Source organism: Ammospiza caudacuta, chromosome 13 (genome assembly GCF_027887145.1).
Source record: "Ammospiza caudacuta isolate bAmmCau1 chromosome 13, bAmmCau1.pri, whole genome shotgun sequence".
Taxonomy (NCBI): domain Eukaryota; kingdom Metazoa; phylum Chordata; class Aves; order Passeriformes; family Passerellidae; genus Ammospiza; species Ammospiza caudacuta.
Genome location: NC_080605.1, coordinates 1,834,136 through 1,840,135, shown reverse-complemented (window position 1 = coordinate 1,840,135; position 6,000 = coordinate 1,834,136).

Here is a 6,000-nt window from a genome sequence, read left to right as displayed (position 1 = left end):
TGAGATTGCTCCCAAAATGGATTCATATCCTTTCCAAAAAGCTGATCACATTAGTCCTATTGGAATCTGTGTAGCCATAGGAGGCCTCAACACTTTTGAGACTTTTTTAGAGGTTTTAACATTTTATGCTAAAGTGTAGAGAAGTCTCTTCTGTTTGATACATATACAAATGATCTGTATTTTCAGAAGCCTTTCTTATGCTTCAAAAACTGTCATTTCTTTTGTGTGCCTCTATTCAGCAAGCTTCCTGTTGGTGGTCAGAACAGTTAAAACAGGGTTTTAACATTCTTTAATATGATTTTTTTCTGTCATTCTTTAAAGATTCTGACTGTTTTGCTAATGATAGGTTAGCAGCTCAGTTTTATTTGGTATCTTGACCATGCAGATGAACAGATGGACTCACTCACATCCATGCTTATATGGAATACACATCCCATTATTTGTCCTTGGTTTCCTGCAGCAGATTGTGCAATGTAAAGTCATTGTAAAAGTCATCTTGCAGTGCCTGGCCTCAGTTTTAGGGTCATCCTCAGCCTCTAGAAACCCAAACACAACGAGTGTTTTGACATGTCAAGCTCTAAGGCTCTCTAGGTGTCTGGAAAAAGACTCTGACTAAATATGTGGAAGGCTGGAATGCTTAGGATGAAGCAGAAGGCATTTAACCTGTGTAGTAAAAAGAAAAAAAATGCAGTTTTCCAGCCAAGGAAACTTTGTGCTGAGAGAGACCTGAATGTGACCATTTCATTTGATTCTGCTTTTTTAGCCAGGCTGCAGTTTGGGCGCTGGGACATTCCAGGGTTTGTCTGCAGGGAGGGAGGGATGGGGGTGCTGCAGCTGCTGTCAGGGTGTTTGGGAACACCTGGGAGTGCTCTGGGAGCTGCTTTGCTCTCTGCTGCCCAGCCCAGTTTGCAGAGAACATTTTAGCAGTCTGCCTAACAAATGGGGAAGGGCAGAGGAAGTTCCTGGGCCCTTCCCAGCCGGGCACACAGGGCTGCTCTGCAGGAGGAGCCTGGGCTGGGCAGCATGTGCAGAGCAAAGGTGGCCCCCTGCCCTCCTCCTCTGGACCTTTCTTCTGTTCTCTTGCATTCCTCCATGTGCAGAGATGCTTGTGTGGCAGTTTCTGGCTTTCTTTGAAGCCTAAAGCGTGGTCATGGGTTCTTGTAGGAGAGGTGAGTGTTTCACTTGTCCTAATCTGCGTGGTGTTGAATCAGTGCAGAACTACAGTAGGAGTTGGTTGTCTTTAAAGTGTAGACATCCCTTGAGATACTGAGATCCCTGAGTATGAAAAAGTGCAAACTTGTGATTCAGGAGTTCACTGCCCGCTGTTAAAGTCAAGGGATGCTTTCCATTAATAACATGGCTTTGTGGCTGTCAGATTTCCCCCAAAACTTTAGCAGCACAGACTCAAATTTTCAGTGGTGAGTACTAAATACTGTCCTGATAGGCACAGTGGAAGACTCCAGAATAATTGTCTGCAGAGTAAGGTTTAAACTTAGGGAGCAATAAATAAGATTTAGGCCATGCATTGAGCAGTGATGAGAAAAACAAAATATCGAGTGGCTGTTCATTAAGTAAGCACTGTCTGCTGTACTGGGGCAGGGAAAATATGGTGGAGCAGCACAATTGTAAAGTTTATCTTTATGATTTATGTGTGTACAGATGCCATGGACAGGTATTCAAGTTACAGGGTGATGTTGATGGCACTTCCAACTTCTCCGTTTTGCTGTTCCAGCCTCGCTGGTGAGCTCTGTGTCTGTTATATTTATGTGTGTGCCACTTCATTGTCTGGTCAATTGCAATGAAATTAACTGTGTCATCAAGTCGTGCAAAGGCTTTTCAGTTAATGCCAGTATTTCTGAATACCTTTGAAAGTAGAAAGAAATAGCCAACTTGCTGGGTTCCCACTGTTTGCCTTTTCTGTGACAATTCTAGCAAGAAATGTTTGCAAAGCCATTAGAATGAATGGCATGATTGCAAACTGATTATTGCATGAGAGAGGACAGAATTGGTATTTAGCATAATATTGCTTCCCTTTACGTTTTGAAAACCTTCGTTCTAGGGAATACAGTAGAACTTTAATTTAAGCCTAATTGTTGGAATTCGGTGTTGTGCTGAAATGTCAATTTTCATTTCACAGCAGAACCGAAGTTTTACAAACACCATGGGATTTCTTGCCAATTTCAGTGGAGAAACTGCTGAAACTTGCACAAACCAGCTAAGGTGTGAAAACCTCTGTTTAGCCTCATATATGGACCATGCTCAGAGGCAAAGTGGGTGTTACTGCTCGGGTGAGCCAGCAAAGATCGGTGTTTGGGATGCATGCTGCTAGAACAACAAAGGCCACACACCTCACTGGAGGCATCTGAAAGGACCCAAGCTTCCCTGAAGGAATCATTCCTCAGGTGGATCTGGGACGTAGAGGACACTCAGGGAAAGCTTTGGTGTTTTCACATGTGTTTAAAGTAGTCATAATCACTGCTGTCAAGAGCTGCTGCATCAACCATCCAAAATAGTAATCATAACAAAACTTTCCATGGGAAAGATTGGGTTCACATCAAGGGCTTGAATTGCCAGAGTTATATCACTGCTGTGTCATAAATTTAGTACTGTTAACAAAAGTGGCCTCAGACTCCCGAGGCAGCTGCGGTGTGGCCTTGGAGCAAAGCACGTGGTACAAACTCCAGCTCAGTCTCTGCTGTGGCACAGAACTGCTGCCAGCCCGAGGCTCTGGCCACAGCCAGCTCTGCTGCTGTCCTTTCTCTTAGGGATTTTGGTTCCTTGCAGTGTATGGTGTGCTCTGTAAAACCCCGCCCAGGAGATGGGGGTTTTACAGAACACACCATACACTGCAAGGAACCAAAGTCTAAGCATGCATGTTACCATACATTCCTAGACAATGGTAAGGATTATAGGGGAGATAGGAAGGAGGATGATGGACATGGTGGTGAAGATAGCAATTGCAATGCTGGTTGGTTTGACAGTATGTCATTCTTTTATATGGTTTGTGGCATGTGGGGGGAGTGTAATTGTTGTGCAGCATGCAAACCCCTGGGTCCTGCTGGTGCAGACAGGGAGCAAAGTGGGAAAGAGCAGATGCAGCCAAGAAGCTGAACTCCCCGAGCCTGTGTAGCAGAATTGTGAATGAACCCACAGTGAAAGCGAGGGATTTCCTCTCCAAAAACGCATCTTGTACCTGATGCACAAGTCCAGCCCTGCATTAACTCTCCTTAGCACCCATGGCAGCTCTTTTGGGGCTGCTCTGCCCCCCTGCTCCCCTCTGGCTCCAGGGGCTGAATGAGCCAGTTAGATTTTCTCCATTTCCCTGTCCAACACAGTTCCAGACTCTTCCTTTGGGTACCACCTCTTGGTAGCAGGAGCTTGCACTCATGCCTCTGTGTCTCCTTTATTTGCACATCCTTTCTTCTCTCCTCTTTTAACTTCTGCATCTCCAGGTGCTGCATCCTGCGTGCTGCAGCCTCCTCGGGGCTGTAAATCCCTCCCAGGCACACAATTCACGGCTGGCCTAGGCAGATTGTCACCTCCCAGCACAGTGTACTCCTCACTGCTGCCTCTGTCCTGAGGCTGACGTGGAAGAGGAGTAGCCCCTGGCTCGAATGGGTCCTGCATCTCAGGCAGCAGCAGACTTTTGGAGCAGGGCACTTCCTTGCCCTTCTGTGCTCCTGCTGTGCTGTTTGACATAGGGGCTGACTGACACCAGAGAGATGCAAAGGCCAGAGCAGAAGGTGGTGAAAAGGTGGTGGAAGGTCAGTGTGAAATGTGGGAGAGGCACAAGGGCAGGAAGGCACTGGGCAAGGCAGAGGAGCACTGAGGAGCAGTGAGGCTGTGGAACATCTGTGTGTGCACCAGGTGCTGTGAACGGGAGAGGATCTTTGGCATTCCAAAAACAAACAAACCAAGAGGGTTGGGGAAAAAAATAAACTGTACATGGCCTGTTGAGCAGAAGTGAGTGTGACTGTCATGCTTTTGGCAGGCAGGAGGAAAGACAGTAAGATTTGAAAGGGGAATGAAAATGGCAAAAAAATTATGGGCTGCCAGGATAGTGTGTGTTGGAGAAAACAGGGTTAAAGAAATATAAAGAAAGTAGGAAACAGTCCAGAAATTCAGAGTTGACATTGCCCCATTTTTTCAATGTATAATTGGAACCTTTTTCAGAGAGAGGAAGGGGAAATGGAGTGGGAAAATGCTGTATATCATGACACCTCTTATTCTGATTTTAATTATCCTACAGAGGAGCAAGTCATCTCTGCACAAATGGGCCTCTTTCCTCACTCCCTAAAGTGGCTTGACCGTAACCTGTCTGAGGGGCTTGGTAATTATAAGTTTTACAGGTTGAAGTGTGGCTGGAAATTACCAGGACGTTTAGATGTGGAAGGATGTAGATATTTTAATAAGAGAGTTTTTGTATGCCACTTTCTTTGTTCTGAGCCTGAAGTCTCCATGTAGCTTAGAGTGGGAATGAAAATCATGGTGAAGATCTTGCCAGAGCTCTGCATATCCGATTTAAAACAAAATCAATGTGAAAATGGGGCCATCATCTTCCAGATTGCAACAAGTGGGGTTCAAACTTATAATGTGAGACTGTAAGGTTAGCCTGGTCTAATGCAGAAAAATAAAACTGAGAGAAGACCCAATGAACACAACGATTTAAAATATCATAGAACGCTTGAAAAATCTGCTATTCAAGTGCCTTTTTTTCTTAAACAAAATGTGCTCCTGGCCCTACAGGGTTTCAGCAAATGCTCAAAGATTAGGCAAATTTATTAAAATATTGATTGTATTTGAATATTATGATGTTAGAGTGATTCTTGCATTGGTTCTCTTTGGGAAGAGATTTGTTTCTGCAATAGGGAGTGACTGTGCCAAGAGTTATCGTGCTGGTGTTCACTAAATACTCAGAGCAGCACAAAACTGACTTTGAAGGCCTCTTATTTCAGTCTAATGAAAATTCTTTTTTTTTCCCAGTACTTTTAAGATTTTGCTTTTAAAGAATTATTATACCCTCTGCTTCTCTGAGTGTTCCTGCACAAAGGTCTCCCCTCACAGTTGCTTTTAGCTGGGTTTCAGCTGAACAAAGCAGTCAGCTCTTGCTAATTTTAAACCCAAGGGGCTCCTCTTTCTGTACATTTCTTAATTACATGGGTTATTAAATAGGGGGCAGAAATGCAGCAAATGGTATGAAGGGCTGTACACAGTGAAATAAACTCCTGCTCCAGCCTGACCCACATCCACATCACACACCCAGGCTGCTGAAGGTGAGGAGGAGCACACACCACCCAAGGGTTTAGTACTTTCTTATTAAAATCATTGTCAGATTTCTTAACAGCCTCCCTGGCACAGGAATTCCAAGACAGCTGCATGCCTGGAGACTGCAGGATTGATGTACAGAGGCTTCTAGTCCACACAGGCTTTATAGATCCTGGAGAATGAGTCCCTAAAAAGCACACACAAGCCCCACCTTCTCCCCAAAGCACAGTCATGCCCCTTACTTGGTATTTCAAAAATTCCTTTCTTATTTTCTCAGTACAAGAAAAACCCACAAAAGGAGCCACCAGTGCCCCTATTGATATATTCTGTTTTAATGCTTGGCTTCGGTTTTTCCTGCTAGGTTTTATTCTGAGTGTTTTGGGAGCTCTGATGAGTGCTTGGTGTGTTCTGCTGTGGAATTTTCTGCCATCTCCCCATGCTTGGAGAAATACAAAATTCAACAGCAGCAGAGTTTTTTGCAGAGTCAGGTTTCTTTCTGCCTGTCCCCAAGCCCGCGTTCTCTCAGCACATGAGCAGGTGGCATCAGTATTTCCTGCCAGTGTCCCCCCTGGATTGTGCTCTTGTGGATATTCACAGTGCTCATGCTCATTAAAGGTGCTGCAGCGAGGAAAGGAGGGATCTGCTCTGTTCTTGATGAATAAAAGAAGCAATATACATTTATGAATTGCAGCCCAGAACCAGGATAGATGTTAGCAAAGACACCCAAGTGGCAAA